Raw genomic sequence first — 24,537 nt, forward strand, 5'->3', positions numbered from 1 at the left:
AAAATGCTGAAGAAAATAACTGAAAATATTGAGAGATCAAGAAAGGAGTCATAGCTTGGGGGAAAAAATCAAGAATAGAAGACACTAAATTTTGCTAAATTCTAGATTAATAATTCTGAAGTTTCCCTGGAGTTATGATAGCACTCTGAGTTAATTGAGGGGGCTATAAGAATGCCACTTTGAAAAAGTGGTTTAAAATGATAGATCGTCCAGTGTGCCAACTGTATTTTCAAGTATAATTCTGGAATTTGTACCTAGCAATATGGAAGAAAAAGCAGCAAGGAGAAAGTATCAAGTACATAGGACATAAAATGATTTGGCAGCCCTAGAATTGACAGTTTGAGTCTTTTTCAACAGGAAAAATGCATTCCAGCTCAGTCTAATGTAACACTGGAGGCACTGCTATTGATGGCTGGTTGTAAGCAGGAGGCAGCTGCGAAAGTATTGAATCCTGGCTTTGCTCTTTTGTGTGTTTGAAGAATATGTGGGACAGTAAATTGCTTGCTGATGGCCTTTTCTCAGGATCTTGTTGCAAACAAGAGTTGTACTAAGCTAATGAAGGCAGCAGAGAAAGTTTTTGAGGATGACATCTGTAGTCTGTCACTATTTACTATGCACATTCCACTGGACGCAGGTACATTTTCTCCAATTCCAGAGTCTACACCTGGTTGGGAATTTTTCATTCTGGAATCTGATATCCAATGGGCTATAAGGAGGACCTTTCAGTTTCTGTAACAGCATCTGAGTCCTATTCATGTCCTGGAAAGGTACTTGCCCACTGGCTTATTCACAGGCTGTAATCCCAACACTGTAAATATCTGACTTCATATTATGTCCATGTAAATCCTCTTTCAGTAGATCTGGACTCAGCTATGGTTGCACTGATGTGCTGAGCTGTGGGAAATCAAACACAGCCCTGATTCTGTCTGTGCTTAACCAAACTATGCAGATGGAACAGGCCAGAGAAGGTCACTAGGCCATCACCAGAAATGAGGATATGGCTGTAAATACAGCCATTTGGTATAGATAATTCAGCCCTGTCACTGCTCCAAAAAGAATGTTTCTTATTAAAGTTTCACTGATTCCTTCTAGAATTCTCAAGAATTGACTTGCTGAACGTGTAAAGCAGCTCTCAGGTGTTCAGTGTAGTTTTCCAGGTTTGTAAGTTTTAGAGTCACCAGTGTTTCTGTAGGAGCATGCTGTGCAAAGTGAACAGAAGTCATGTTGTCAAATCCTCTTCCCATTTCCCCCTTGGAGTTCATAGTGAGAAAGGCTGGTGGAACATACTATGTCACTGGCTTTAGTAGAAGGAGGAGGAAACCAAGAAAAGTTTGGCTCATCAACCAAGTATTGGTGGATACTGGTACCAGAAGGCTTTTCAGACCTGAGTGATTCAACTCATGTTCGAGAAGTGCAAAAACAATCCAAAAGAGACATTGAAATGCTTTAGTTTACAGAAAGTGACAAAAATACATCTCTTCCAAAGCAGAAGTTTTTGCTTACCTTCAAGATTTAGAAATATACCTGGTGGCAACCACAGCCAGCGACTCTTCTCAGGTGGCTTGTGGGGCCAGAAGCCCAGCCTGTGGAGGGATGAGGCAAGGGCCCTAGGACTCCCTTTTTGCACAAATTTTATCCACACTGTTCTGCACCTTACCTTATTACTTTTTTATCTGATGATATATCTTTGAGATATTCCATATCAGCCCACAAAAAGCTTCCTCATTTTTTGTCATATAGTATTCCACTTTATGTTTCACAATTTATTTAACAAAAGCATTTAGGTTGTTTCCAATATTTTGCTGTTACAAACAAAGCTATCATGAACAACCTTGTGTATATGTTCTATTTTACATGTTCATGTGGATCTCTAGAGTAAATTCCTGGGAATGGGTGAAGGGTCTGTGCATTTATAATTTAGACAGATACTGACAAATCACCTCCAGAGTCATGCAAATTTACACTCCCATCATCAGTGTATGAGAGTGCCTGTTTCTCTGAGCTTTGCCAAACAGTGGATCCTTGAACATTCAGGTTTTTATCAAACTATAGGTGAAAAATTATACCTCAGTGAAGTTTTAGTCAGTATTTCCCTCATTGTAGGTGAAATTGAGTATTTTTTCCTGAGTAAGAGACATTTGTATTTCCTGTTCTGTGAACACTCCATATCATTTGTCCATTTTCTGATTAGCTTGCTTGTCTTTTTTTTTAATGATTTGTAGGAGCTCTTTACATATTAGGGAGAAAAGCCCTTTATCTGTGATATATGTTGCAAGTTTATTTGTTCCTCCCAATTTGTCATTTGTTTTTTACTTTTTCTTTTTTTTATTGCTGTGAAGATTTTATTAAAAATTTAATGTGGTTAAATTGATCAATCTTTTATTTTATGTGCCCTGGATTTTGTGCTATAATTAGAATGGTCTTCCCCACTCTAAAGTTATAAAAAATTTGTCCTTGTTTTCTTTGAATAATTCTATGATTCCTTTTTTTTCTTTCTTTTTTTTCTTTTTTACATTTCAGTCTTTGAGCCATTTAGAATCTATATGGTGTATATAGTCTGAGGAATGGATCCAGTTCAGTTTTTATCCAGATGGCTAATTATTGACTTAACATCGTTTGTTGAAGTCTATCTTATCCACAACCATTATTTTCAAACCCTACCTTATAAAATGTGTGACCACAGAATTATTTTTTATAATGAAAAATGTACAATTTAGGGTCTAACAATAGGTAAAGTTAATTTTAGTGTGTTCACAGGCTCTTTAATTATATGAGATGTCTCATGATATAATTAAGAGAGAAAAGCAAAATAAAGGCAATATATACTAAGTGATCCCAATTAAACAAAAGGTTGTGTTTACATATAAAAAAAGTGACCAGAAGGAAATATATCAAAATTTTAAGAAGTTATCTCTGCCTTAAAAGTTTTTTTTTGCAATGTATGTTTCCTTTTAATAATTAGAAAACCCCTAATTAAACACCAAAACAAAAACACAAAACCTTAGTGTATGTGTCCTTTGTAAAACCAGTTTTTAAAATAAATTTTTAAGGTGAGAGATAAAGAAAATATATTTCCCCCCTTGGGGAAGTCTCCTTTGATTCTCCAAACTCCTGGGTCCTGGCACTGACACTTTTGGCTATCTTGAATATGTTTTCTATTCTCTATCTCTGCAGACACCTCCTGTTACCTCCCATAATCATGATACAATGTCAAGTATAGCAGGCTCTCCAAAATTGCTTGTTGAATTTGCTTGATCATAATGAGTGGATTTGGCTTAATCAGGGCTTCAGCTGTTGTGACTTCATATAAGAATGTCCACTGGGCTAGGGGTCAGGAGGCCCAACCCCAGTCCTGGCTCTGCCCCAGGTGACTGCGAACTTGGATAAGTCACTTCCCCTCTTTGGTCCTCGTTCTTCCTTTTATAAAGTAAAGGTGTGAGAAGATGATCTTGAAGTTTCCTTCCGGTTTTAAATTTCTACCTACTCAAGGGCGGGGCAAGATGGCGGATTGGTGAGCTGTATGTTTTAGTTACTCCTCCAGGAAAGTAGGTAGAAAGCCAGGAACTGCGTGGACTGGACACCACAGAGAAATTTGACTTTTGGCATACTTCATACAACACTCATGAACACGTCGAACTGCTGAGATCAGCGGAATCTCTAAGTTTTTGTGGCCAGGGGACCCGTGCCCCTCCCTGCCAGGCTCAGTCCCGTGGGAGGAGGGACCGTCAGCGCTGGGAAGGAGAAGGGAGAACTGCAGTGGCAGCTCTTATAGGAAACTCATTCTACTGATCCAAACTCCAACCATAGATAGACTGAGACCAGACACCAGAGAATCTGAGAGCAGCCAGCCCAGCAGAGAGGAGATAGGCATAGCAAAAAACAGTAAGAAAAACTCTAAAACAAAAGCAGAGGCTGTTTGGAGTTCTGGTGAACATAGAAAGGGGAAGGGCAGAGCTCAGGCCCTGAGGCTCATATGCAAATCCCGAAGAAAAACTGATCTCTCTGCCCCCTGGATCTTTCCTTAATGGCCCTAATTGCTTTGTCTCTTAGCATTTCAATAACCCATTAGATCTGCAAGGAGGGCTTTTTTTTTTTTTTTATCTTTTTTTTTTCTGTTTCTAAAACAATTACTCTAAGAAGCCCAATACAGAAAGCCTCAAAGACTTGCAATTTGGGCAGGTCAAGACAGGAGCAGAACTAAGAGAGCTCTGAGACAAAAGGCAATAATCCAGTGCATGAGAAAATTCACTAAACACCACAACTTACCAAGAAAAGGGGGGTGTCCACTCACAGCCATCATCCTGGTGGACAGGAAACACTCCTGCCAGTCACCAGCCCCATAGCCCAGAGCTGCCCCAGACAACCCAGTGTGATGGAAGTGCTTCAAATAACACGCATACACCACAAAACTGGGCGTGGACATTAGTCTTCCCTGCACTCTCAGCTGGTTGTCCCAGACTTGGGAAGGTGGATCAGTGTGAATTAACAAGCCCCATTCAGCCATCATTTCAGCAGACTGGGAGCCTCCCTACACAGCCCTGCAGCCCAGAACCGCCCTGGGGATGGCACTCACCTGTGACATAGCACAGTCATCCCTCAGCAGAGGACCAGAGGGTTCATGGCCCGGAAGAGGGACCCACATGCAAGTCTCAGGGGCCATACGCCAATACCAAGGACTTGTGGGTCAGTGGCAGAGACAAACTGTGGCAGGACTGAACTGAAGGATTAGACTATTGCAGCAGCTTTAAAACTCCAGGAACACCAGGGAGATTTGATTGTTAGAGCCATCCCCCCTCCCTGACTGCCCAGACACACACCCCATATACAGGGCGGGCAACACCAACCACACACGCAAGCTTGGTACACCAATTGGATCCCACAAGACTCACTCCCCCACTCACCACAAAGGCAAAGCAGGGGAGAACTGGCTTGTGGAGGACAGGTGGCTCGTGGACGCCACCTGCTGGTTAGTTAGAGAAAGTGTACTCCACGGAGCTGTAGATCTGATAAATTAGAGATAAGGACTGCAATTGGTCTACAAATCCTAAAAAAACCCTATCAAGTTAAGCAAATGCCAAGAGGCCAAAAACAACAGAAAATTATAAAGCATATGAAAAAACCAGATGATATGGATAACCCAAGCCCAAGCACCCAAATCAGAAGATCAGAAGACACACAGTCCCTAGAGAAACTAATCAAAGAACTAAAGATGAACAATGAGACGATAGTATGGGATACAAAGGATATCAAGAAGACCCTAGAAGAGCATAGAAAAGACATTGCAAGACGAAATAAAAAAATAGATGATCTTATGGAAATTAAAGAAACTGTTGACCAAATTAAAAAGATTCTGGATACTCATAGTACAAGACTAGAGGAAGTTGAACAATGAATCAGTGACCTGGAAGATGACAGAATGGAAAATGAAAGCACAAAAGAAAGAATGGGGAAAAAAAATTGAAAAAATCAAAATGGACCTCAGGGATATGATAGACAATATAAAACGTCTGAATATGACTCATTGGTTTTCCAGAGGGGAAGAAAAGGGTAAAGGTCTAGGAGGAGTATTCAATGAAATTGTTGGGGAAAACTTCCCAAATCTTCTAAACAACATAAATACACAAATCATAAATGCCCAGTGAACTCCAAGTAGAATAAATCCAAATAAACTCACTCCGAGACATATTCTGATCACACTGTCAAACACGGAAGAGAAGGAGCAAGTTCTGAAAGCAGCAAGAGAAAAGCAATTCACCACATACAAAGGAAACAGCATAAGACTAAGTAGTGACTACTCAGCAGCCACCATGGAGGCAAGAAGGCAGTGGCATGATATATTTAAAATTTTGAGTGAGAAAAATTTCCAACTAAGAATACTTTATCCAGCAAAGCTCTCCTTCCAATTTGAGGGAGAGCTTAAATTTTTCACAGACAAATGCTGAGAGAATTTGCTAACAAGAGATCTGCCCTACTGGAGATACTAAAGGGAGCCCTACAGACAGAGAAACAAAGAAAGGACAGAGAGACTTGGAGAAAGGTTCAGTACTGAAGAGATTCGGCATGGGTACGTTAAAGGATATTAATAGAGAGAGGGGAAAAATATATATGACAAACATAAACCAAAGGATAAGATGGCTGATTCAAGAAATGCCTTCACGGTTATAACGTTGAATGTAAATGGATTAAACTCCCCAATTAAAAGATATAGATTCACAGAATGGATTAAAAAAAATGAACCATCAATATGTTGCATACAAGAGACTCATCTTAGACACAGGGACATAAAGAAATTGAAAGTGAAAGGATGGAAAAAATATTTCATGCAAGCTACAGCCAAAAGAAAGCAGGTGTAGCAATATTAATCTCAGATAAAATAGACTTTAAATGCAGGGATGTTTTGAGAGACAAAGAAGGCCACTACATACTAATAAAAGGAGCAATTCAACAAGAAGAAATAACAATCGTAAATGTCTATGCACCCAACCAAGGTGCCACAAAATACATGAGAGAAACACTGGCAAAACTAAAGGAAGCAATTGATGTTTCCACAATAATTGTGGGAGACTTCAACACATCACTCTCTCCTATAGATAGATCAACCAGACAGAAGACCAATAAGGAAACTGAAAACCTAAACAATCTGATAAATGAATTACATTTAACAGACATATATAGAACATTACATCCCAAATCACCAGGATACCCATACTTCTCTAGTGCTCACGGAACTTTCTCCAGAATAGATCATATGCTGGGACATAAAACAAGGCTCAATAAATTTAAAAGGATTGAAATTATTCAAAGCACATTCTCTGACCACAATGGAATACAATTAGAAATCAATAACCATCAGAGACTTAGAAAATTCACAAATACCTGGAGGTTAAACAACACAATCCTAAACAATCAGTGGGTTAAAGAAGAAATAGCAAGAGAAATTGCTAAATATATAGAGACAAATGAAAATGAGAACACAACATACCAAAACCTATGGGATGCAGCAAAAGCAGTACTGAGGGGGAAATTTATAGCACTAAACACATATATTAAAACAGAAGAAAGAGCCAAAATCAGAGAACTAATAGATCAACTGAAGAAGCTAGAAAATGAACAGCAAACCAATCCTAAACCAAGTACAAGAAAAGAAATAACAAGGATTAAAGCAGAAATAAATGACATAGAGAACAAAAAAACAATAGAGAGGATAAATATCACCAAAAGTTGGTTCTTTGAGAAGATCAACAAGATTGACAAGCCCCTAACTAAACTGACAAAATCAAAAAGAGAGAAGACCCATATACACAAAATAATGAATGAAAAAGGTGACATAACTGCAGATCCCAAAGAAATTTAAAAAATTATAAGAGGATACTATGAACAACTGTATGGCAACAAACTGTATAATGTAGAGGAAATGGACAATTTCCTGGAAACATATGAACAACCTAGACTGACCAGGGAAGAAATAGAAGACTTCAATCAACCCATCACAAGCAAAGAGATCCAATCAGTCTTCAAAAATCTTCCCACAAATAAATGCCCAGGGCCAGATGGCTTCACAGGGGAATTCTACCAAAATTTCCAGAAATAACTGACACCAATCTTACTCAAAGTCTTTCAAAGCATTGAAGAAAATGGAACACTACCTAACTCATTTTATGACACTAACATCAATCTAATACGAAAACCAGGCAAAAATGCTACAAAAAAGGAAAATTACCAGCCAATCTCCCTAATGAATATAGATGCAAAAATCGTCAACAAAATACTTGCAAATTGAATCCAAAGACACATTAAAAAAAATCATACATCATGACCAAGTGGGGTTCATTCCAGGCATGCAAGGATGGTTCAACATAAGAAAATCAATCAATGTATTACAATACATTAACAATTCGAAAGGGAAAAATCAAATGATCATCTCAATAGATGCTGAAAAAGCATTTGACAAAATCCAACATCTGTTTTTGATAAAAACACTTCAAAAGTAGGAATTGAAGGAAACTTCCTCAATATAATAAAGAGCATATATGAAAAACCCACAGCCAGCATACTACTCAATGGTGACAGACTGAAAGCCTTCCCTCTAAGATCAGGAACAAGACAAGGATGCCCGCTATCACCACTGTTATTCAACATTTTGCTGGAAGTGCTAGCCAGGGCAAGCCGGCAAGGCAAAGAAATAAAAGGCATCCAAATTGGAAAAGAAGAAGTAAAACTGTCATTGTTTGCAAGTGTTATGATCTTATACCTGGAAAACCCTGAGAAATAGATGATACAGCTACTAGAGTTAATAAACAAATTTAGCAAAGTAGCGGGATACAAGATTAATGCACATAAGTCAGTAATGTTTCTATATGCTAGAAATGAACAAGATACCATTTTCAATAGCAACTAAAAAAATCAAGTACCTAGGAAGAAACTTAACCAAAGATGTAAAAGACCTATACAAAGAAAACTGCATAAATCTACTAAAAGAAATAGAAGGGGACCTTAAAAGATGGAAAAGTATTCCATGTTCATGGATAGGAAGGCTAAATGTCATTGAGATGTCAATTCTACCCAAACTCATCTACAGATTCAATGCAATCCCAATCAAAATTCCAACAACCTACTTTGAAGACTTGGAAAAGCTAGTTATCACATTTATTTGGAAAGGGAAGATGCCTAGAATTGCTAAAGACACTCTAAAAAAGAAAAATGAAATGGGAGGACTTACACTCCCTGACTTTGAAGCTTACTATAAAGCCACAGTTGTCCAAACAGCATGGTACTGGCACAAAGATAGACATATAGATCAATGGAATCGAATTGAGAATTCAGAGATAGACCCCAAGATCTATGGCCGACTGATCTTTGATAAGGCCCCCAAAGTCACTGAACTGGGTCATAATGGTCTTTTCAACAAATGGAGCTGGGAGAGTTGGATATCCATATCCAAAAGAATGAAAGAGGACCCCTACCTCACCCCCTACACAAAAATTAACTCAAAATGGACCAAAGATCTCAATATAAAAGAAAGTACCATAAAACTCCTAGAAGATAATGTAGGAAAACATCTTCAAGACCTTGTATTAGGTGGCCACTTCCTAGACTTTACACCCAAAGCACAAGCAACAAAAGAAAAAATAGATAAACGGGAACTCCTCAAGCTTAGAAGTTTCTGTACCTCAAAGGAATTTCTCAAAAAGGTAAAGAGGCAGCCAACTCAATGGGAAAAAATTTTTGGAAACCATGCATCTGACAAGACTGATATCTTGCATATATAAAGAAATCCTACAACTCAATGACAATAGTACAGACAGCCCAATTATAAAATGGGCAAAAGATATGAAAAGACACTTCTCTGAAGAGGAAATACAAATGGCCAAGAAACACATGAAAAAATGTTCAGCTTCACTAGCTATTAGAGAGATGCAAATTAAGACCACAATGAGATACCATCTCACATCGATTAGAATGGCTGCCATTAAACAAACAGGAAACTACAAATGCTGGAGGGGAAGTGGAGAAATTGGAACTCTTATTCACTGTTGGTGGGACTGTATAATGGTTCAGCCACTCTGGAAGTCAGTCTGGCAGTTCCTTAGACAACTAGATATAGAGTTACTGTTCGATCCAGCGATTGCACTTCTCGGTATATACCCAGAAGATCGGAAAGCAATGACACGAACAGATATCTGCACGCCAATGTTCATAGCAGCATTATTCACAATTGCCAAGAGATGGAAACAACCCAAATGTCTTTCAACAGATGAGTGGATAAATAAAATATGGTATATACACACGATGGAATACTACATGGCAGTAAGAAGGAACGATCTCATGAAACATATGACAACATGGATGAACCTTGAAGACATAATGCTGAGCGAAATAAGCCAGGCACAAAAAGAGAAATATTATATGCTACCACTAACATGAACTTTGAAAAATGTCAAACAAATGGTTTATAATGTAGAATGTAGGGGAACTAGCAATAGAGAGCAATTAAAGAAGGGGAAACAATAATCCAAGAAGAGCAGATAAGCTGTCATGGGTAAATTTAACGTTCTGGGAATGCCCAGGAATGACTATGGTCTGTTAATTTCTGATAGGTATAGTAGGAACAAGTTCACAGAAATGTTGCTATATTAGGTAACTTTCTTGGGGTAGAGTAGGAACATGTTGGAAGTATAGTAGTTATCTTAGGTTAGTTGTCTTTTTCTTACTCCCTTGTTATGGTCTCTTTGAAATGTTCTTTTATTGTATGTTTTTTTTTTTTATTTTTTTTTTATTTTTTTATTTTTCATACAGTTGATTAAAAAAAAAAAAAGAGTTAAAAAAAAAACAAGGAAAAAAATATGTAGAGCCCCCTCGAGGAGCCTGTGGAGAATGCAGGGGTATTGGCCTACCCCACCTTGATGGTTGCTAATATGACCACAGACATAGGGGACTGGTGGTTTGATGGGTTGAGCCCTCTACCACAGGATTTACCCTTGGGAAGACTGTTGCTGCAAAGGAGAGGCTAGGCCTCCCTATAATTGTGCCTAAGAGCCTCCTCCCGAATGCCTCTTTGTTGCTCAGATGTGGCCCTCTCTCTCTAGCTAAGCCAACTTGAAAGGTGAAATCACTGCCCTCCCCACTACGTGGGATCAGACACCCAGGGGAGTGAATCTCCCTGGCAACGTGGAATATGACTCCCGGGGAGGAATGTAGACCCAGCATCGTGGGATGGAGAACATATTCTTGACCAAAAGGGGGATGTGAAAGGAAATGAAATAAGCTTCAGTGGCAGAGAGATTCCGAAAGGTGCCGAGAGGTCACTCTGGTGGGCACTCTTACACACAATTTAGACAACCCTTTTTAGGTTCTGATGAACTGGGGTAGCTGGTGGTAGATACCTGAAACTATCAAACTACAACCCAGAACCCATGAATCTCGAAGACAATTGTATAAAAATGTAGCTTATGAGGGGTGACAATGGGATTGGGAAAGCCATAAGGACCACACTCCCCTTTGTCTGGTTTATGGATGGATGAGTAGAAAAATAGGGGAAGGAAACAAACAAACAAACAGACAAAGGTACCCAGTGTTCTTTTTTTACTTTAATTGCTCTTTTTCACTTTAATTATTATTCTTGTTATTTTTGTGTGTGTGCTAATGAAGGTGTCAGGGATTGATTTAGGTGATAAATGTACAACTATGTAATGGTACTGTGAACAATCGAATGTACGATTTGTTTTGTGTGACTGCGTGGTATGTGAATATATCTCAATAAAATGAAGATTTAAAAAAAAAAAGTATTGTTAAGGAAACAGTTTAAAATAAAGTCCACAAAGGCTCTGCTCTTCAGGAATCTTTTGGGTGATGCAAAATTATAAATTTAGGAGCAATTATCAAAATAAAGTTATGATAAAAATAAAAAATAAAAAAAAATTTCTACCTACTAGAAACCACAGTAGCTTTTGGTTTTCTGAGGGTTTCAAGGATTCATTAAGATCACTAACTACAGGCTCGAGCTTGGTCCACAGTTGATATGTGCAGAATTAAAAATGAATTAAATGAATTAAATTAAAAATTTTACCAAAATTTATTAGTTTACTAAGTTTTTTGTTTCTTTGTGTTTAAGGAATGTTATGGTTCTTCAGTTTTTGTTGTTGTTATTCTGATTAAAGCTAAACTGGATCGTATCAGCTGAGTTTCTATGCTGCTGGATTCCTAAGGCTGTCATATCATGTAGCTCCTTGACTACATTAAGGTGAGGTCTGCGCAGATGAGTCAGAATATAAAATGGAAATGTGTGTAAGCTAAAGGTCGCCTTACAGAGTGAAATTTATTAAGTTGCAGGGCCTTGCTGAACTTTTGTTTCTCCAACTGAAACACAATACCTACCATCGGAGTTTGGGGGCTAATTTGATTTTAATCTAATACCACTATACCATTTTTTAGGTAAGAAAACTGAGGCAAGGAATGGAAGAATCAGGACCAAAACCGTGGTGTGAGGATATAGAGACAGAAGCCTGGTTCCTAGTTGAGCATTTGACAATAGTCAGCAGTGCAATTTGGGCAAGTCATATCTCCTCCACTGGTTAAAATGAATTAAAAGATAGAAAAATTGTGAAACTTTCGAAGTCCCTTAATTGTTTTGTAGACTGAAAATAGGAGATAGGTAGATTGACAGAGAACTTCTTGGTGATAAAAAAAAATAGGACAAAATAGGATGTATAAATGAGATATGGCTTTCATTGTCATTTTCATCAATTTCTGAAGGATATTTATAGCTCAATGTGTCTTCACATCAGTGATGTTTAATGTTCTTAGCAATTTTTTTTTCACTTAGCAAGATTAGCAAAAGAATGCAATGTCCTTTGATAAGTGCTGTTGCTAAGCAGAAATGAGGTTGAGGAAGACTGACTGGAGCTCTAAGAATTTCAGCACTCATTAATAGGTTTAAAAGGTCATTAGAGCATTAATGGGAACTAAACATGATATTTATTAATTTTTTCTGGAATGAAGAGGACTCCATAGATAAAACATTCTCAGAGCAGCCTCTGTTGTAGACATTTTGTTTTATTAATTAAACTAGTTTTCTTTTTAATCAGAGAAGCAATAAAGAAATATAGCAAAAAAGAACCCAAAAAGCATAAAATGAAAGTGAAGTCTCCCTTTTATCTCATCCCAGTGTTAATCCCTGAAGACAACCACTTTTTACAATTTTTAGTTTTAGTTTTTCTGTTAATCACTATAATAGATTTTGTTTTATTTTCCCCAATTTTTGATTTTGAAAAGTTTCACATTTTCAGAAAGGTTGTAAAAAGGATGCTCCTAGATTTATCAACTGTTAACCACTTGCCATATTTAGCTTTCTCTCACTTTACATATATACATATTCTTTTTGCTGAACTATTTGAGGAACAGTAGGCTATAGAAATAAAACCATTTCTCCCCCGAATATGTCAGTAGGCCTGCCCCAAGAATTCTCCTACATAACCACAATATAATTCTCACATTCAGAGAATACATTGATACAATTATCTAATTGAAAGTGCATATTTGAATTGACACCATTGTCCAATGTCCCTTTTAACTGTTTTTTTTTTTTTTTTTCAATCCAGGGTCCAGTCAGTCACCACATTGCACTGAGTTGTCACATCTCTTCAGTCTCCTCTAATATAAAACAGTCATATTTTTCTTTCATGGTGGTATTTTTGAAGAGTACAGGTCAAAGGTTTCACAGAATATCCCTTAATCTGGACTTATCTGATAGTTTCCTCATGATCAGATTCAGGTTGTACATTTTTGGCAGAAGTACTACATAGGTGATATTATATGTTATACCAGAAGGCACATGATGCCAGTTTGTCCCATTAAAGTTGATGCTAAGTTTGGCCATTTTATTATGGTGGTATCTACCAGATTTCTCCACTGTAAAGTTACCTTTTTCTCTTTGTCATTAATGAATAATCTGTGGGGTGATACGTACAGATCATGTGACTGTCCTGTTCTCCAACAATGTTTCATTCAATGGTTTTAATATCCAATGATGGTTCTTGCCTGAATCACATTACTATGTGGTGGTGAAGTGATTTTTCTAATTCTATCATTTATTCTTTAATAGTTCATACTTTTCTTCAAAAATCACTTCATTTTCTCCTCCTTTTTTAATTTTAATTTTTTAGTCTCAGACTGGAACACAGGGATTCTTTTTATTCTTCAGTATGTTATAATCCATTCCTGCCATTATTTATTTTGATGCTCAAATTCTTCCAAATATGGCCCATGGGGGCCCCTTCAAGCCATCTCCCTTCTCCTCCTGACATGTCTGCATCTGTTTTTGAGCCCTTCCTTACTTTATGGCACACAATGTTCTTGGTTCACTTTATGCTACCCCCAGCCCTGGAATTGATCATTTCTCTTAGGAGCCTACTATTATAATTTAAAGTAATCTAAACAAAGCACATTCCCTTCCTTTCACCTTTCTCCCCTTTCTACTTCCCAGATTTGTTACTTATATGTTTTTAGAATTGTCAAGATTTAAAAGATAAATTTTGATTTGTACCCATAGTTAAATTAGTCCCTCCTTTACTTACAGGTTGATTCTATAAATTAAAAACCAATAAATGACATTTATTTTTATGATTATGTATATATTATTACATATAGAAACAAGTTAGCTTCAGTTCTCAAAATTTAGTGTTGATATGAATTGCCTAAGGAGCCTGTTAAAAATGTGCATTCCTGAATCTGAATCTAAGGGGTGTAATTCTAAGGGGTCAGTGATTCTAAGACATCCTGAAAGAAGTAGCTTTCGGTGCAAAAAGAAGGAACTGTAATCCTACATCATGAAAACTTGGCAGCTTGACTGAGAATCCACCAAGTGTCAGCACTAAAGAATCTTTTTATTTTCTTTCTATTCTCTTCTTCTGGGCCATACATAGACCAAGTTGTTTTTTGGACCAAGCTGTCCAAGAATTCTTGGATTCTTTGAGCATATTTTACACCTTCTAGAGCAATTGTTTTATACTTTATGTCTGTGGTAAAATTTCTGAGTTTCTTGCATGTCCAAAAATGGCCTCATTTTGCTGTCACACTTAGTGGACAGTTTGGCTTAACTGATGAGAAGTGTAGTAGGTCTCATTTGCATTCTTCTTGACAATGCCTTTCTCTCTGGATTCTTTTAGGATTTTTTCTTTATCCTTAGGATTCTGAAATTTCCTCATGATGTACTTTGGTGTGTGTGTGTATACATATACATATATATATTCATTAATCCTGCTTGGTAGTTGATAGGTTCCTTTAATTTGAAGATTTTTATAATTTTTCCAGCTCAAGATAATTTTCTTCTAGCATATCTTTGATTATTAATGTTCTTTCTTCTGCCCTAATACTCATTTTAGACAAATGTTGAATCTCCTAAATCTATTCTCCATGCCTCTTAACTTTTCTCCATATTGTTAGACTAGCCTTCCTGCTGGGGACTAGGTGAGGAGCAGACAGGTTGGGGAAAAATTGCCATAAATGTAGAGCTTTACTCTAAGCATGGCACACCATGCTGTATTTAATTTCTAGGTATAGCTGTCTCTCCTTATTCCCTCCTCTGTTCCTCATAGAGGACCAGAGTTGCCTCTGCTCTGCTTCTCCCTAAGCCTCCCTCCCCGCCCTTATTATGAGGCCTCCTAGGCAGGTTGTTCTCTGAGGTCTTCTCACTCCAGGCTTTATCCCAAGTCCAAAGCCACATCCTTTGGCTCTTCTGTGAGGTGGAAGAAGAGGAGGAGGAACCTGCTGGCCCTGCAGTGCCTAATGTGGCACTTCATGAATTATGCTGATGGTTAGCCCCCCAGCCCCAGTCTACTTTTGCTCTTCTTAATGGTTAATGCAGAGCTTGGAATTTTCCCAGAGTATGGCAGGACTGAGGCTCTGAAATCAGACTGTCTCGGTTTAAACTGTCTCTGCTACATGTTAACTCTGTGAGTATCACTAAGCCTCAAATGTAAAATGAGGATAATCCTAGTCATACATTGATTGGGTATGATAAATGCCTAATTATTGTTAGCAACTAGGATATCTTGAGCTGTGATTTTCTCTGCCTTTTTTCCTATCATTCTGATTCCACCTATTTTCTTTTTCTTTTCCTTTAACTTTTATCAAAGTAACAGATATACATAGTTTGAAAGGGCAAAATAGTTTTCAGTCTTATAATTGAAAAACCACAATCCTCTGCCCCATCCTGCCTCACACTTGAGCCCCAAACCCCAGAAGCCATCATTTCAGCACTTGAAACAGTTTCTTTTGTTATTCAGTGCCATGTTCCCAAACATCGTTATTATTACGCTATTTTTTGACTCTTCCCTTTTAGGTATCTATTGATTGCCTAGTGGGAAAGATGGGGTTTTAATGCTCATACTTCTCCCCACGCCTCCAACTTGCTGTCTGTGGAGACTGGATAACAATGCATTGTTTATATTATTATGACTATGTAAATATTATTCCCAGCTCACAGCTCAGCTATCGTGAATTATGATAACATTTCCTCCCTTATATACGTTTTTGTTTTCTCTGGAATTAAGAATCACTTCCTTATTTATTTAATTTTTCTGTGTACCTATAATAAATCCATCCCCCAAACTTTTAACAAGTAAAGCACCACTTAATAGCTTAAAACAGATTGCCTGATATATCAGTTTCACTTTTTCCTTGGGAGACATCATTCCAGGGTTCTCTGTTCTCCTGCTCCAACCTGGGCTGGTCGCTCTCTCGGTTTGCCCTGTGCTCCCGACCTTGGATTCCCCTTCAGCATGGTCCTGGGAATCCCTCTGCCTCTCTCCTCTGTTGGAACCCCTGTGACCCAGTGGGAAAACTCTGGGTATAAAAGAAGATGTCTGGTTTGTTTGCTGACTGACCCTTCAGTGCTGAGCACATTCCCGTCCCTCCCAGTATCAGTCAGGTTCTTGCCAACTCAATGCAAAGGGATTTACTGGAAGGCTGGAGAGACTAAGAATCCATGCGTGGCTGAAAGAACAGGAACCAAATGGGGCTCCAGAAGCCAGGCAGGAAGAACCAGCTGTCCAGGACCCCTGCACGGCCACCGGACCACTGCTGTGAACATCTTGGGATTCAAAATGCTGAACTGGCCGAGCCTGGGTCCCATGGATCCTGGGGATAAGAGAGAAAGGATCTTCCCCCATTTAGCTCTGGAGGTGGGAGATGATGCAGTATATCCACTTATACCCCAGTACAGCCTCCATGGTTGATTCCTCCCAAGTAGGAAGGGAGATTAGAAATGGGATAGCCAAAATGAATGCAAAATAAGGATAATAATAATAATATCTGCCTGGAAAGGTATTCAACTTGGACATTAAATGAGAGAATCAGAGAACACTGAACATATTCCCTGGCTCATGATGGATCTTCTATTAATGTCTATTTGATCTGAGTAGAAGGAGGAAAATATTCTACATGTATGGAGAGATGGAAGCCAAGGCCCAGATGCCAGAAAAATCTCGTGAAAGGAAAAGACTGAGGGAGGCCGTGGTCGCAGCCTGGAGAGCAGGTCTGGAGAGGAAGGAGCAGGGCCCACTCCCTTTTGCTGTGGAGACCGCCATGGACGGCCTCCATGCACGTTTGGCCTCCCCATACAACTGTTCATAACTGGGTCACGACCTGGGACTCAGCTGAGATGGAGTCGGCATGCAGACCAGGAGGGCGCTGAGTGGGAGGGCTGGCCTTCACAGAGGCCAAGAGTCAGCCAGGGATGCGGAAGGAGCTGCCCTCAGAAGGGTCAGTGCTGGCCTGGCAGTTTCTCTGCAGGAGAAGGTGGGAGGGAAGTGCCGTCCACCCATCCTTCCCTCACGGATTTACCAGGGCCTCTGGTGAGTCTGACCACATTAAGGCACGGTAAGAGTGACAGGAGACACCCAAAAGGCACATTAGCAAACACAGGAAGGTGAAATCTTATCTTCAGCTCAGTAGATATGCTTGTCAGCTCTGAGGAGCTGGCTGAGGGGGTCTAGGAAGAGTTCCTCTCCTTAGAGGAGTCTCTCCAGCCCCCCAGCACTCAGGGACTATCCCCTCCCATCTGTGGGACCTCTCAGGGCTCTGCTCAGAACACAGGAGTCAGCACATATTCCCAGGATGTCACCTCTGATCAACTCCGAGCTCCTGAAAGGCAGGGCTAAATTTCTCTCGGCATTGGCTGGGGATGTGCACCAGGAAATGCTTGAAGAATGAATGAGCTGGAATTGAGCTGAGCCTTGGATAGATGTAGGGGAAATGAAGAAAGTGTTTCAGAAATAGAGGCAGGCACAACATGGACAGAGAGGTGTGGCCCAGACTGTCCTGAGAGAGGAAATCAACATGTTTGGGAGCAAAGCTGATGTTTGTGCCAGTGCTTTCTCAGACATCTTATTTGGTCCTCACAGCAGCCCAGAGAAAAAGGTGTAATTATACCCATTTTTCAGATGAGGCAGCAGAGGCTCAGAGAGGAAAAGTAACTTGCCCAGGAAATAGCTGAGCAGGAATACAAAAACACCTGTCTGATTCCAGAGCTTAGGGAACTGGGCAGGTGCGCAGAGTTTGGGGGCCCTGGCCAAGCTCCTAAGGCCTGTGTAACCACCCTCTGCAATGGCAGATGACTCCTGTGCTGACTCAGAAGGGAAACAGGGCAGTAAATGACAGGTGATTTCACACCCCCAGCCCTTTGTACACACAGCTGCTCCCACCTACTGTGCTCTCTTCACCCACCCCACTCCATACTCTCCTGGTGCTCATCACTCATCACTCTTCTTGCAAGCTTGAATCAAGCCTCACCTTCCCCTCGAGGCCCCTCATGATGCCTGCCAGAGTAGACCTGACCCTTCCCCATGTCGTGCCCCTATCTCGCCCTACCCCAACAAGTCCCAGGAGGTGCCATTGAATGTTTGCAGAGTGAATGAGTGTGCAAACATGCCCAGGAAATCCCCATCCTCCAGGGCCTCCAGGGAAAGGTAGGGCTTCCCATTCCTGGAGACTCGCTGGCTCTTCTCCCCTTCCCAGTCCCATTCCTGTGCTGAGTCCAGCAAGGCTAGAGGCCGAAGCAGCTGCCTCGGGCTGCAGGAGCCAGTGGAACTCCCAGGGGAGGAAGCAGGAAGGGCTGCCAGACCTCTCCACACCCCTGACCTCGCCTGGCTGAGTGTGGGGGAGCAGAGGGCACAGGGCAGGGTGGGCAGGGTTGCAGCTGAGAAGCCAGGCCACGAGGCCACCCTTGGGAGGAGGGGCTTCCCACCTGCCTCCCACCCATGGGGAGAGCCAGCTGGGGAGGAATTACCTGTGCCTTCTCCTGGCCCAGACTGCAAGCCCAGGAAAGGATCCAGCACTGGACCCCTTGTCAAGAAGTCTGCATTCTAGATTTCATTTGATACTTCCTAAGAAGTGGGCCAGGCTGGAGTGGGGTGGGGTGCAAAGATGAATAAGACCTACTTCCTCCCCTAGGGGAACTCAGCAGACATTTAAGGAATAGTAAAAATAGCTAATACTCATTGAGCATTTTACCATGTGCCAGGCACTGATCTAAGTCCTTCACTCAAATGAATAATTAATTGGACATTCACAATAACCCATGACATAAATGCTAGTACTCGGGGATAATGAGGCACAGAGAGATCAGTGACTTGCCTTAGATCACACAGCAAATTACTTACAGTGTCGGGATCCACACCCAGGCAGTCTGGCTTCAGAGTCCATTGCATTTAACCCTCACACTGTGCATCCTCTATGCCAAACTCTATGCTGTCTGGTATCTGCCATGCCTCCTTGTCAGCAGGTTGTTAGGCTCTGTAAACTTGCCAGGCACTGAAGTCAGTTTTAGGACATCACCACTACCATTGCCCTCTTGCTGCCTGGCATGGTTAGATCTTTCCCCATGGGTTTGTCTTCTCATGCTGTGGAAGCTCCAAGCTCCTGTGACTCACCCACCTCATGGTCCTTTGCACAAAGTAGATGCTCAGATGTGTTTGCAGTTTGGTGGGTAGATGGAGGACACTTCCATTTCTCCAGGTCTCTGTGGCATGAACAAAGTGGTTCTCAACATACACTGGAATAACCTGGGGAGTTTAAAAAAAAATACTGATACCCAGACCTCACTCCCAGAGATCCTAATGTAAATATTGTGGGGTATAGCCTAGGCATGGGAATTTTTAAACACTCCTTAGGAGATTCTGAAGTGCAGCTAGGACTGAGAACCCTATATTAACACCATTTTAGAAATCTTGAAATTTCCAATCGAGGGCAGGCAATGGGGTGAGCAGAAAGAGCTTGGGATTTGCATATGGATGAAGTACACATCCCAGCTCAACAACTTCACAACTTCCCTAAGCTTCATTTACGTCATCTGTAAAAGGGGTTAATAACATCCACCTTGAATAAAGCACCAGTCACTGGAGTGGCACATGCTTGCTGAAATGTAATACATAGCAGCTATTAAAATTAATTATCAAATTTCCATCCAACATATGATTATTGAGCATCTATTAAGTGCCAGGCCCTTGAGTACCCTTGGAGGACAACAGAAAACAGCACAGTTATGGTCCCTTCCCTCATGGCATTTACATTCTAGTAATTACATATTAGTAATTCAATTTAAGCTTTTATTGGGGCTGGGATATCAGGCACTTCATGTGTATAAAGATGTACAAGATGAACAAGACATTGTCCTTGCCCTTAAGGAAAAGAGAAGTGAACAATAATCATAACAAGAGAGGTATGAACCAAGTATAGTGGGGTTTAGAGGAGTGAACCATCTAGTTGGGCAGATAAGGTAAGTTTCCGTGGAGTATATGATACTTGAGAGGGCTCTTGAAGGATGGATAAGATTTTGTAGTACGGGATGAAAGATAGTGAGAATGGCTTAAGCAAAAGCATGGAGGCAGGAACAGCCAATAAGCCAACCTGGCAAAAGGGCTGGCTGTGCATTCACAAGTGGGAAGAGACATGGTGGAAAATGCAGGTTGGAGCATTTATGCCAGGGTGAGGCATTTGTGCTCTATTTGGTCAGCAGTGGGAACCACGCAGGGGCTGAAGCCGATTTGTATCATTCTTAGCTCTTAACTCTTTGACCTCTTTTTGCTTCAACTTCCCCTTCTCTGTCCACTGGCCCTTCGGTCCCTTGTTCAGTGCTCAGTGCCGTCACTGCTCTTAGGTGAGGGTTTGATGAATGCATTCAACCTCAAGCATAAACTGTAGCTCCGGGTGATACCTCCCTAGGCAATTGCATTTTGGCAGGTAGAGTGAACTGGGAGTCAAGAGACCTGGTTCTAATTCTGCCTCTGCATGTGTACAAAGATGGACAAGATGAACAAGACATTGTCCTTGCCCTTAAGGAAAAGAGAAGTGGACAATAATCATAACTCAAAGAGAGGGCAGAGAACGACAAGAGAGGTATGAACCAAGTATGGTGTGACCACAGGCAAGTCACTTTCCCTCCCTGAGCCACAGTTTCCTCATGTGAAAAATGTCCAGGCTGAATGTGTTGATTGACAATGATCCTTCCAGTTGTGATGTTCTCTGACTAATTTGCCAAGTGCCAAATCCAAAAACTTCTGCTTCGGCTCATGCAAGAGGGTGCTGCTAGAAATTAGGTATGAAGTATGAGGCTCAGAAGGAAAGAAAGGCTACGGATATGTGCTCTGGTACTGTCAGTCAAGCTCATACTCCAGTCATCACAGCCTAGGCACTGGACATGTGAATGAAGAAGGTTCCAGATGAATCCAGCCCCCACCCATTTAACATTCAAGTTACCTCCAGCTGAAGCTCCAGACATTATGGAGCAGACATAAGCCTTGCCCAAGTGCCCTGGCAGTTGTGAGCATAATGAAATTGTTGTGGTTTTATGCCACCAAGGCTGGGGTGGTTTCTTATGTAGCAATAGACAACCTGAAATGCAGGGTGGTGGTGAGGGGTCTGTTCTGAGGATAGTCTGAGGATAAGTGACGTCCCTATGCTGGTGAAACCTTACCAGTGAGTGTCCTCTGCCCATTGACTCTGGTCTTGGTTATTACTCTATCTAGCATGGTTCTCTTGGGAGAGGAGGCTCAGGGCCTGCACTGTCCTGGGATGTTGTTAAGTTTGGAAAAAAGGAAGCTCTGGGATCTTTCCCGAGGCTGCTCCAAATGCTGAGAGATTGCTCATCTATATTTGACAGTGCCCCAGTGTCCAAACGGCTAATGGGGGCTCACACTGGTACAAGTCCTGCTAGGCACATCTTACATGCTGTCTCATTTCAGACTCAAGATCACTCCATTCAGAGCTATGGGAAGGCTCAGGTGCCTTGCCCCAAGCCATACACACTGAACGGCAGGCAGAGCAGGGCCTTGACCAAGGCCAGGACTCTCAACATAAGGCTTTCTTGAGGAGTGCCATGGGTCACTTAGAAATGGAAGTTCTAGAAAGGGGCCTTCTTTCCATCCACTAAACAGCTTTTTGTCTTGAAATAAGACCACTGAACTTGGCTTAAGTTCTGTTTCTGCGTCCTTCCTCCCATTACCCCCTCCACTCTTTTTTTCCTCCAGGGACTTTTTTCAGCAGAAGGAAGAGAGGAGGAATCCACGCCCACGTCCTCAATTAGGGAAGATTTGTTGTGATGTGAGGGCTTCATTCACCTCCCATTCCAGGGCTGGGGAAGCAAAGAGCAATAAGGGCCTGGCCATTCCTAAGCTGCATGAGGAGAGAGCAGCTCCCCCGAATCACAGCCCAGCTCCCCAACCCCGCCCCCACCGCATCATAGCCCTCATCCTGCTGAGATGTGAGTGGTGAGCTTCCCAAAACAAACTGCGGTGTCAGGGAGCGGGCTGGCTAGGAAGCAGGAAGCACCCTATTCCCTAGTGGGACTTCCTCTCTCACGGTGGGAAAGGGGTGGGGGTGGGGGCAAGGAAATACCATTTTCTGAGCGATCGTGTCATTGTGTCAGACCGTATTATATGCATCAGCTCATTTAAATCAATTTCCAGAAGTGGGAAACGAGGCTCGGTGATGTTAGCCGACTTGCCCAAGGCCACACAGAATGTGAACGGCATAACAGGTGAGAGCACCGGGAGGATCTCCTCCACCCTGACCCTCGCCCCCTCTTCTGCGAGCCTCAGAGCGCGGGAAGTGCGCTCCCCAACTTGTCAGGGAGGCGCTCGGCCCCCACCCCGGGGCCGGCAGGAGGATATTCCCAGCAGGGGGCGCGCCAAGCCCCGTCCCGGGCCGCCGGGCCCCCAGGCGCGCCTCCAGCCGGCGCCTGGGACCGGGCCGACCGCTCCGCCCTCTGGGCTCCTCGGTGGCTCCGCGGGCGGGCGCCGAGCGCGCAGGGAGGAGAGCAGCAGAGCCCGGCCGAGCGCCGCGCACCCGCCGCACCCGCCGCGCCCGCGGTAGCGCAGCCTCCCACCGTGAGTAACGCTCCGGTGCGGGCTCGACGGGCGGGACGGGGCGGGCAACCCTACTGCAGCGGCGCCCGGGGGCTGGGACTCTGTCGTGGATCCCGGGCCCGCCGGTCCAGTCCCCGACACCGCGCCTGGCCATGGTCGGAGGTGGCCTTGGGCGCTGTGGCAGGCGACCGAGCGCCGGGAACCCCCTCGCGTCGCCCCTAGGGCGCGCTCCGAAGCCTGGCACTTTGACCCGAGGGATGGCCCAGCTGGGGTGGGGGCGGCAGGCGGGGGACTGGCACCTAGGAAGTAGATGGGGGACAAATGTCCTTCAAGTTATGCCCCTATGAAGGGGGCGAGAGCACCCCGGACTCCCGAGAGGAGACATACCGGGTCTTCTCAGCATCATCGGTTGTCTTTCTACTCCCTGAGCACCACTGGGGCAAGGAAGTGATAGTGCTCACCACACAGTCTCCCATGTGGCCAAATGAACCTGTGGTTCCCGCTGTCAAGAGTACCCTCCTGGAGCCGGGGCTGGGGTGGGCGTGGGGGCATACAGCAGGTCTGTTGTGGGCTCAGGTGGAAGGGGCTCCAACAGTTGACCTGACTCTGTGCCAGGCATTGTGGATATCTTGTGACATGTATGGGTGTGACTTACCCTCCCTTACAACTTGCAAGGTAGAAATTAGTATTCCCACTTTACAGAGGAGAACATGAGGCCCAGAGAGGTGAGTTCCTTTGAGGCCACATAGGTTTGGGGTGGACACTCACAGTGGGGAAGTCATAGCTGGGGAGGGCAGCTAGGGGACTGTTGACTTGGTGTTTCCCAACTGCCCCTTCAGAAGCTATTCCCGGAGAGTCCTTTTGCTGGGGGCATTGGGGTCTTGGTCTCTACACAGATGGATTCAAGAGCTCTGTTCCCCAAACTACCCATTTCCCAAGCACCAAAAGTGGCCTCACTGATAATTCAGTAGCTGCAGAGAGGCTTGCACAGGGGGATGGGGGTGTGTGGATGTGGGTGGTGTCTGCTGGTCTGGGGCAAGATTCCTGCTGGCAGGAATGAGAACACCTGCACCTCCTCAAGGCCTCTTTATTTGTTAGATGTGGGGGTGGTCAGGCAGGCTGCTCAGCGGAGCTGGAACTTCACCAGAAAGACATGGTTTTCTCACGTCAACTCAGGCAGGTGGCTGACCTCTGAGCCCCAGCTTCCTCATCAAAGATTGTGGAGGGGATGAAATGAGTCAAAGCCTCAAATGCACGGAGGGGCTGTGTAAGTGCCGGAGCCCCCTCCTTTCTGTTGACAGCTGCCCCAGAGCCTGAGTGTGATGATTCCTAATGGAGTGTGTGTGTGTGTGTGTGTGTGTGTGTGCACAATCATGTGTTTGGCCCAAACCACTGCCTGCCCCCTTGCCACAGTCCCTTTCCACATAGTCACCCTGGGTGAGGTGGGATAAGGAACTCGGTGAGATCACTTTGCAGGGTGAGCTGGGGCTGCTGGGGTAGAGGGTTTAGTGGCAGTAGAGCGTTCCCTATGGTGGCCCCCTCGTAGCTTGTCCCTCAGGAGGCCTTTGAGTTCCCAACCCGGTACCACTGTTGGAAGGTTGGGCTTGCTATCAACAGAAGCCCTGGGAAAAGCAGCGGGACTGGGTTGGCTAGGGACTTTTAGCAAGTCCCTTCCTCC

The 24,537-nt window shown here is 42.7% G+C and overlaps 1 protein-coding gene and 1 pseudogene across 2 annotated transcripts in view; one reads left to right on the forward strand and one right to left on the reverse strand.

Annotated features, from left to right (window-relative positions):
• Positions 1 to 325: 325 nt before the first annotated feature.
• Positions 326 to 1,437, reverse strand: LOC119533331 (annotated as a pseudogene).
• A 20,803-nt stretch (positions 1,438 to 22,240) lies between these two features.
• DAPK2 (death associated protein kinase 2) overlaps positions 22,241 to 24,537 on the forward strand; it is a 122,612-nt gene continuing 120,315 nt past the window's right edge. The window contains exons 1-2 of one of the 2 annotated variants that reach the window (XM_037833736.1): positions 22,241 to 22,255; positions 22,461 to 22,531. The gene's annotated coding sequence lies outside the window, so the exon portion shown is untranslated. Of the gene's footprint in view, positions 22,256 to 22,407; positions 22,532 to 24,537 lie in introns of those variants that run through there. The other variant, XM_037833737.1, reaches the window with a different exon arrangement.

This window comes from Choloepus didactylus, chromosome 4 (assembly GCF_015220235.1).
Source record: "Choloepus didactylus isolate mChoDid1 chromosome 4, mChoDid1.pri, whole genome shotgun sequence".
NCBI lineage: Eukaryota > Metazoa > Chordata > Mammalia > Pilosa > Megalonychidae > Choloepus > Choloepus didactylus.